The sequence below is a fragment of the Cibotium barometz genome, chromosome 61 (assembly GCF_041138505.1).
Source record: "Cibotium barometz isolate CiBa-2024 chromosome 61, ASM4113850v1, whole genome shotgun sequence".
NCBI classification, from domain to species: Eukaryota; Viridiplantae; Streptophyta; class Polypodiopsida; order Cyatheales; family Cibotiaceae; genus Cibotium; species Cibotium barometz.
This window is the reverse complement of record NC_141106.1, coordinates 35,638,135-35,647,923: the sequence shown is the minus strand read 5'-3', so window position 1 is coordinate 35,647,923 and position 9,789 is coordinate 35,638,135. Positions and strand designations below refer to the sequence as shown.

At 44.2% G+C, this 9,789-nt stretch overlaps 1 pseudogene across 3 annotated transcripts; it reads left to right on the top strand.

Moving 5' to 3' along the window:
- Positions 1-3,469: 3,469 nt before the first annotated feature.
- Positions 3,470-8,901, top strand: LOC147604841 (LOB domain-containing protein 15 pseudogene; annotated as a pseudogene). 3 transcript variants are annotated; one of them, XR_015265326.1, is made up of 3 exons: positions 3,470-5,080; positions 7,023-7,789; positions 8,487-8,901. The product of XR_015265326.1 is annotated as an LOB domain-containing protein 15 pseudogene, transcript variant X1 (transcript). The 3 variants fall into 3 exon arrangements; XR_015265328.1 differs by having other exon boundaries at positions 3,651-5,080; positions 7,023-7,785; XR_015265327.1 differs by lacking the exon at positions 3,470-5,080 and adding an exon at positions 5,087-6,309.
- Positions 8,902-9,789: the final 888 nt, after the last annotated feature.

Genomic DNA, 9,789 nt, shown 5'->3' with positions numbered 1-9,789 from the left:
CTATATGCCACATAAATTGATATACCAAATAAATGAATGTACATGTATGGAAAGACATCAAATGTGTGTACCAATTTTGTGTGTGTGTGTGTGTGTTTGTGTGTGCACGCACGTGCACGCATGCATGTGTGTGTGTGCATGAACGCATGCAAGCATGTAAATAATAACATCTATATGCATTACCTTTCATTTGTACTTTAAGGGGACATTTGTGAATGGGCGCAAAGGACAACAACTTCAATGATCATGACATAAAATCCTCGCATGTGAGGATAGGGTGCACAAGGCACATGGACAATTTTTTAAGGGCTTGGTCATGCATGCACATAGAACTTGTAGTGCAGTTTTATCAAAACCTAACCACAAGGGTGATCATTTGGGCTCCCAACATTAGTGTAACCACCTTATCTACCTAAAGACATAAAATAAGTCCAAAACTTCCGCATGGCAATTGCAAAATTGAGATAGATTGGATAGACCACCTTTTGTTTGCGCAACAAAACCATTTGCATGTCCTTGAGCTACGGTTATGAATGCTACAACTACCATATGAACTCAATTTCACCACCTTGTTGTAGAAACCCTACAATTGGCTGCCAGCTTATAAACAAGTTCCAAGCAACTCAACTCATGGACGTCGACTTGCAAACATTGTCACACATCTTCCGACCACTTATAGGTGAACAAAGCCACATGCCTTCTCCTTGAATACTAGCTGAGCCTATCTCACCTTAGCTTTTGTGTGTAATGTTTTCTCAGCCCACTAGATGATACTTAGGTTTTTTTTGGGGGGGGATCAATAATAAGTATTACATATCAACTGAAAAGGACCAAATACACTTTATGATAAAAAGGATCTGGGTTTCTCCTATAGTCCCCTACACTTCTCTTTTAACTTCGCTTAAGAGTTTACACAATAAATCCCATCTCTCCTCCTCCAACAAGAAATTATAGTGCTCCCAAGAGGTCCGATAACCAAGCATGATACAAGCTTCCATGATAGCTTCTGTAGTGTAGCCTCTAGGGGATTGTTTTTCCAACTTTCCCCCTCTCGTCTAGTCACATGAAAGCGCCCACTGTCCACGCTTCTTGCAACCACTTGCAAGAACCAATGAGATGTCCTTGGTTGAGCTTTGCTTGATATGAGAACCTATTCTTGTGTTGCACGAAAAAAGGCCACTAGGTGGAGAGCCTCCTTTAAATAGCCAGGCACCTTGGATTGCTGATGGGACTCCCTAGTTAGTTCGTGCATGTCTAGGGGGTTGGGTGGCCTCCATAGCTCCCACCATTCCCCGAGGTAATTTTTGATATCTGATAGGCCAAAACGAGAGGCTTTGCACCTTTGAAAGGCTCAAAGGGCTTCCTGGTATGGTTGACTTGCTACTTGGTGGTCACTTCACACATTTACGTGGGAAACCGAACAACGAGGCACGTGCACCACGTGGACTCCCAGATGGGTGCATTCGGGTGAGACGCGGACAAGAACAAGCCCTGAATGTGTAGGGTCTAATGGTGGATGGGTTTCTACCTCGAGGTTAGAAATTGGAAAAGGTTGGACCTTGGGGGATTGATATTGTGTTGTTGTTTAATCTCTCTTTTTGGGGGGGTTGTTTTTGAATAATAATATTATTATTACGTAAAGGACTGCAGTGTTGTAAGGTGTGAAGGGACTTGCTGGCTGGAGAGAGCCAGAGCGGGGTGAAGACGCGTGCCGCTTGTGCGATGAGCAGATCAGGCGTACACGTGCAGTGGGACAGAGTGGTGTGAAGAGTCAGTGAAGACTTTGCCCCCATCGCCCCTTTTACTGACAGAGCAGGCTTGGTCGAATCTCCTTCTCTGCGTTCGGGATCGGGAAAAGCTAAATCGCCCCCAAGCCCTGCGCCCTCTCTGATGAGCTGAGCGAGAGCGTGAGCGTGAGCGTGAGGGAAGCACTTCGAATTTCTCATTTTCTAAAAGCCCTTGCCTGTACACATCTATTACTACCTGCAGACAGTCACTGCACCAGACCCCCCCCACCCCCCCCCCCCCCTTTACACAAACCCACATTTTCGTATCACATATAGGGGTCAAATTACATGGTTGAAACCTGAAAATACAAATAATTAAGTAATATAAATATAAACCAGCAAAGACTTGATCTATATATTTCCAATAATAATTGTATTTCACCGAGAATAACATGTTGGAATTAAATTGGAAAAGAAAAGAAAAAAACCCTTTGTGTTTGTACGAAAAATGGTGCTACTGGCCGGGATTATAACTATTTTTTGCAATGTTGTATGGTGAAGAATACAGGAATTGCCGTCTTTTTTAATCATCTAAATTATCACACCACGGTTCATTGCTTACATAGTTTATTCGTCTTGCACAATTAGAGCTCACACCTGTTTCCCATAGACATGCATGGATTATAATGAGCAATTTTTGAGGGCTTTTGTCTAATCCAAAGCTTCATGTTGTACTCTTTGAGCCCTCATCAGATCCAATGCCATCCACAAGACAGGAAAAAATATGCCCTACCATAGCTGTACCTTTTTTTTGGCAGGGTAGTCAACCGGTCATGGTCATGATTTTTTTTCTATCACATACTTGTAGCAGACACTCTTCCTCATGATTCTTGCTGAGCACCCGCACAGTGACGCAACTGGACCTAGTTGGTCCTCCTCCACCTTTCTCTTTTTGTTCGATAGTGCCAACTTTTCATGTAAGCTCTCAAACGAGGAGATCACAGCAGGCTGCTCCTTTCAAGCCATGGGCTGGCCTATGTTTAAGGCTCGATACAGTCCAGTACCCATGCATGGCATGCCCGGGGCTACCTTGCACACAATGTGCTCTTGCCAAATTAGATGTCTCAGAAACTCTTTTCAAGTTGATTGGAACAACTTGGAGAATCCCCTCACATTCGAAGCCTTTCATCAGTGCCAGTCAATGTATCAGGGATGCAAATTTTTGCCCTTAAGCTTAATTGCAAGGAGTATGGCCTTCTAAGATAGAAGCAAAGAAAACTGGTTTTAATTATATCCTCACAACCTTCAAATTTGAGCCATGGAGATCTCTCAGTAGGTAGAGTTGTGTTGAGAGTACTTGCTGTCCGTGGAGTGACCTTCCCTTGGGAGCCTAAGCCTGAGCCCTTCTCTCTCTCTCTCTCTCTCTCTCTCTCTCTTTCTGGAGTCTGGACTCTGACCATATATATACAGTGATTCAGAAAGGCTCTTACCTCATTAATATTTTAAGATCGTGTGCTGCACCAACCACTAGTCCTTGCTTGCGTTGCGTGCGGCCTCCATCACTCTGGCAGACGTTTGGACGCTTGCAGAGAAAAAGAGAGAGACAGAGAAAAAAAGGGCTCCCCATCATCGGGCGTGCCGCTAGGAAAACCCAAGCTTATCAGGTAAAAGACCCCAAGCCCGGTCATGACAACAAGCACTACAGTATTTTACCAACTTTAAAGAAGCTACTGGCCTTCTGTAATTGATCTACGTAGGATGCAAACGTCCTAATTTAACCCTTAATTGCGCTGCTTCTACAATCCTGTGAAATCTCTCTCCTGCAATCTTTTAAAGCCAACCAGCATTATAACGCAATCACGAGCGCCAAGAGCTCAGAAAACCAGAAAGATTGCTGGCGCCGAAAGCCCTTCTTTTTTTCTTTTTTTCTTTTTTTGCCCCCACGCGGCTCGAGCCCCTCCCCAAGCCCTATAGCAGCCCAAATTTGACATATGATGAAACGGCGGACTTAAGCGCCGGCGAGAAGGCCGCCTGTGCACATGCTGGAGCCGGCGTACGGTCAAGGGCCTGCAGGCCACGTGGGAGGGGCCGATGTGGCGCAAGGGACACGGTGTGCGTGGCATCACGTGTGGCTGACGTGGAGGTGATGTGGAGGGAGAAAATGTGACCTATGACGAGGTGGCCGGCGTCTATCAGCGTCAGACTGTGAGAGAGGAGAGAGTGGGGGGGGGGGGGGGGGACCTCACGGGGGGTTGCGTTGCTTCCAAATTGGTCACCACCCCCTTTAGATAGCTAGCCGACTGTGGACTTCTAAAAGAAAATTCGCTTTTGTTGAGCCCTTTTCATGCATCCATAATATATTGATTTTGTCATTGCCCCTTTTCTTTCCGTCTCTCTGCTCTCTGCTCTCGTCCTCCTCCTCCTCCTCCTCCTCCTCCTCCGCTTCCTTTCTCCCGCTACTGTGGTGTGATTTTGTGGGGGCGATGTCCTCGCTCTCTTACGATGACAGCTTAAATATAGCTGCCGACGCCGTCGACGGCAGGCCAAGCCTGGCGGCGTTGCCGCTTGTGTCTCTTACCCTAGCTCTTCCTACCAAAACGTAGAGTAATATATCATGTTCTGCTTCTTCAATTGAAGAGAGAGAGAGAGAGAGAGTTGGCGTTATGCTCTAGAGAGAACCAGGTCGAGGCTCAGCGGAGAGAGTTTCATAGGAGCTTGTATGCTAGAGGGAGAGAAAGAGAGAGAGAGAGATAGAGTTGGTGTGGATTGTTGATAGTTCATCAGAATCATCAGATCCTGGTTGTCTTGCCGTAAGCTGCACTTCCTCTGTGCTTTACGACTCAGAGGAAAGAGACAATCTCAACATCTTCACCTGCTTACAAACCGCTTTATTTGCTCCTCCACCCCCACCACTCTACCTGGAGAGATTTATCACATTACTATTTGTTCACATGCCCCGGTCTAGTCAAACTCAGAACCGGTCTCCTGCCACTCTTCAAAATCACACATCTTTCTCTGGTGAGAGATTATAGATGCCAGGGTTAAAACCCTGGACATCTTACCCCTTGGAGATTAACCCTTAGCAAGTTCAAATGGGCTTAACAATCGAGACTCTGCATCTTTTCGGGATATTCTGAATCTTCAAACTTCTAAATCTTCCTTCCCTTCAACAGATAGACGCACCGGTGCATTCAGAGGCGGTTATCTAATTATTTCTTATAGCAGGGCACTCTGGAAATGATGGAAACACGAGATCATGGTGAAGATCTGAGCAAAGCAGAACGGCCCCTTGGTATGTGAAGTCTCATAAGGAGGACTCGGGAGGAGCACATCTTCATCAGCGTACATAAAAGGTAATATTCTCTCATTCCCCAAAAAGAAAAGCCAAAAACATTTTTTTTCAGTGCGCAGCAGCAGTACCATATGGCTGTGCGAAATGTGGCTTGAGTATAGATTTAGATGTTGGGCATTGAAGAAGATATTGCATACGGAGTGTAGGCTAGCGGCTGCTGGCACTGGCTAGCTTGCTGAGGTGAAGTGATTGCTGGTGGATCGAATCCTTAGCTAAGAGTACGTAGATGATTCATCAAATTGTCCAATTTCAATTTCTTGTGCCCGGTTGTGCCTTTGTTTTACATGGGTTTGCGGCATTATCGAAGCACCCACATACCATACCATTATGTTCTCCCCTTTCAGAGGGGACAATGTGATCGCTTCTCATGCCTGCAAGTTAACATTATAACCCGAGGGTAGAAGTGGCAGCCGGCTAATCATGTCCGCAGACAGAGCCTGAAACGGCCGCTCGACAACCCTAATGGCCAAAGTGGCCGACTTCCTGTCCGCTTCAGCCACTGCAGTGCGACAGCCCTCGATACAAGCGCTCCGACATTTCCCATTGCTTGTGTCCTATGCACTTCCAGCCTTCGGTAGCCAAACTGCGAGCTCAGCGACTTCTTCAATGTCCTCTGTGTGCCCAATTCAAACACGGCGCCTATCTCAGCCTCTCAGCCCCCTCCGTATCACCCACAAGAACTGAATGCCGCCGCCGCTCCGGCCAGCAGGGTGCCATCAATGGGCTGCAACCCACGCAACCGGCGACCAGGGCCATCGCGTGAGCAGTCGCATTTGCAGCAGATGTTTTTCTAATATCTATGATTGTGGCTAGATGATGTTTAGGTTACTGTTAAAGTCGTGTTAAATGTGATCTCTGATACTATGGATAATGGGGTGGTCATGCCTGGATCTGACGTGTGTAGACACGGTTCCAAGAGTGCAGTTGGTCGTGCAGGACGTGCGTGGCATGAAAAAGTAAACTATAGCAGAGTCCAATGTACTCCTTTGACTGTGTTATTTTAAAATCAGAGTATGTACTATGTAGCAATGTCAAGCCACCGAAAGTGCATGCCCTTTGCTCATTCAACGTCAAAGGAGAGGCCTCTGTCTGTGGAGCGCATCGGATTCGTCGGCTAATCGTCCAGTATAGTAATCCTAGCCCTAAGCCAGCGCAGAAAAAGAAAATGTATCAGACGATCTAGTCTGAAGCACGTTGTTTAATTCCTTGGACAACATTCATGATGTCCAGGTAAGGGTTTTGAGTGCATTGCAGTTTTATCTGTTTCTTGTGTAATAATAATCTATTGGAAAATTTATTGCATCAATAAGGTGCATTAACTGCTCTGCGATCCGATCGGGGTTTTTATGAGCTCTTTGCATCACTGAAACGAGATTGTAAGGTTGGATTACCCGGCCCTATGATATGCTAATTATCTGGCTTTAGCCGGTATAGACGTTTATCCTCATTGATCTTGGTGTTTAAACGATGATTTCTTTCACGTAGTATTTTTAAAAGATGTTTGATAAAGTTAAGAAGGTTTTTGGGAGAGAGAGAAACAAATAGAGCTTTCGTGGATGGAAAGGTTTACAACTTTCGTGTACAATAATGTTGAAAACTTGGGGTTTTGTGTCCATGGGATTGCGGGTTTATAGAAAGGTCAACATTGGAGTATCATGATGCGGATTGCAAGGTTAACTCGCTTGCATGGATTGCAGTGCAAAGGTTATGTTGGGCCTGGATTAATGGGGTATAGTGCCATGGTAGCACATGTTGCCTGTGGAATGGATTAGCGCAATGGGGTGTTGGGTTTTGTTTTGAGATTAGGGCTAATAATAATTACCAGATGATCATATGGTGTTAACAGGGTTGGGTATTAGAAGGTATGATGATTTTGGGTTATTGATATTCGATGGTTTTGTGGTGCTGGTCTTGAATGATTTTGGTGGTGGTGGGTTAATCAGGTAGGCGCATGGCAACGTCGTCGAGCTCACCATGTGCTGCGTGCAAGTTCTTACGACGGAAGTGCACGGCGGAATGTGTGTTTGCGCCGTATTTCCCCCCCGACCAGCCGCACAAGTTTGCCAACGTGCACAAGGTGTTCGGCGCCAGCAACATAACCAAGCTTCTGAACGAGCTGCCGCCTCACAAGCGCGAGGATGCAGTAAACTCTCTGGCGTATGAGGCGGATGCGCGAGTAAAGGACCCCGTGTATGGCTGCGTGGGCGCCATCTCCATCCTCCAAAGACAAGTCGCTCAGCTTCAGCAGGAGCTCGCCATCGCACAATCAGATCTCGCTCGCCTAACCAGCAACGCCGGGGGCGCCATGCAGCTAGCCATGCCATCACCATCCACCATGCACCCCCATCACCATGGCGCAGGCCTCTCTTCCATGGGGATGGGTCTGTCACCCCCTTCCTCTTCGACTCTCATACAGCCGCCCACCATGGCTAGAGATCATCATCAACAACAGCAGCAGCATCACATGATGATGCAGAACCGGATGATGGCTCGGGATGCTGTTCAGCAACTGTTGGACCAGCTGCAAAGGGACACCTTGCTGACGAGAGAGCAGCTCGTAGAGCAACTTACGAGGGCAGGAGGAGGGTCACTGGAAGCAGGCCTGGCGGCTCTTGGGGGCATGTCCTTCACTCCTAGATCTGCAAGCGATGGTGGTAGCGGAAGCAGTGGAGGCGGAAACATGGGCCATCTGTCTCCACCCTGAAAGTAGGTGCGTGCACAGCTCTAGTCTATTTTCTAACATCATGTGGTTAAACTGTACAAAGAAAAGTCTGTCAGCAGCTTGACTTTTCTTCTTCTTTCCTATAGGCGCTCATTAGGTCAGTGATGCTTCAGAACCTCGAGCTTTGGCATGAGGATATGACATATATACATCTATTATACAATATATTATTACACTGTCAGATAAAAAAAATAGTCCTTTAGTGTAATTTTCAAAGCTCAAATTGAGAAAAAAAAACAGGTTATAATTTTGTTTAGCCTTCAATTTAAAGATTCAAAATTATAAAGTTTTAGTTATAAAACCGATTAATCTATACAAATTTTTTAAAAATAAAAATCGCTATAATTTTGAAAGGTATAAAAAAAACTAGTTAGAAAAAAAGTAATCCCAGACCTAGCCACAAAAAACATGCATTTTATACCCTTTTTTTAGTATTGAAACCTGAAACGTTTCACCATAGCATCAAAAGAGAGGTAATTGATAGAAATCCCAAATTCATAAGTTTTAAAGTACGATATACAGCTTTCTAATCATTCTCATTCTGAGGTAACCTCTCTTTCCTCCTCTTACAATTCTTTTCCTGCTTTGCTAATCTATCTGTCTGTCTTTTATATTGTTGCCGTTTTTGAATTCTGCAGTCGACAAGTTAACTTGTTTAAGCTTGCTTTTTTCCTTTTTTGGACAGCAAGGATCTTCAATAACAACAGTCGCGGCAATGCACGATGGTAGGCAAGGATTTCTTGAGGTGGGACATCCTGATCGGGGAAGGTCTTTTTTGCAAAACATGGTACCTGCTCCTTATCTATAGCCTGTCTCGTTGGAAAGAGAGGTGAGGCTGAGAATAGTTGTTCATTTTTGAGACTTGAGCCAATGTCTATATGTACACGACACATTTTGAGAGAATGATTCTACTCCTAATTGATTTTGTTTTATCAGTTATAACTGTAAAAAAAATATAGCTGATTCAAGTATTGAACCTTCTCTTAGTTCAAACTTAAGAGTTGTTGATGACTCTTAGAACCCAAGTACTTGGGAATTATGTAGCCTAAAATGGGAGACCAGTGTCCGCTTTTATGAATGAGGAGGATACTGTGTTTGTGTTTGTGTTTGTGTTTGTTTGGGTAGAAACTTGTTTTTGGTTGTTGTAACCTTCAAAAGTTCTATTGGGGATCCAAAAATTGTGTCAAATGGCTAGGAAAATAACTTGTCCATGTGATTGTGGAATTCTTTTGAAGTGTTTCTCCTTAACAAGTAATATTATCCATTTGATCTGCAATAGTGTTTATTGACACACCAACTGACTCTTCACTAATGATACGATTAATCAAGATGAGGCAACTAATCAACTAACCTCTTGAGAAAATCAAGGAGACCATATCGACTATTACTACAAATCAAGATAAAACTTCTAGCATGTCATCTCCACATGATGTTACTAAAAAAATGACTATTTGTCGAGATACTCTTCTCTTAAGACTAGTTGTAGATGTAGAGATACACATTATGTGATTTCAAAGATCTAGGAGCAGATGCAAAGAATAATCCCAATGATTCTAAATGTGATCAAGGAGAGAATGCAAAGAATAATCCCGATGATTCTAAACGTTGAAAATGAAGAGTGGTCTGGTGCTATCCAAAAAAACTTGGTACATGAATTATCATGGTAAAATTGGTTTTTCTATGCACATCATCCTTTAGAATAATTTTATACAATAGTTTAAGAAGAAGAAGCAAGAATCCATACCATTATCACTCCGTTCATAAGTTGCTTGCAAGTTCAACAATGCTATATATACTCTCAAGGTTATTGGCACCCTTCTATAATGGAGTGGATGTCTCTTGCTTAAGAAATGGCTTTGTCTCACTTTTCATGTGAGGCCTAACATCATCATCATCATCATCATCATCCTACCTGAAAACAAGGAACACAAGCATTTACTTAAAATGTAATTACTGTCAAATTCACATAGATAAGCAAACCCCAATAA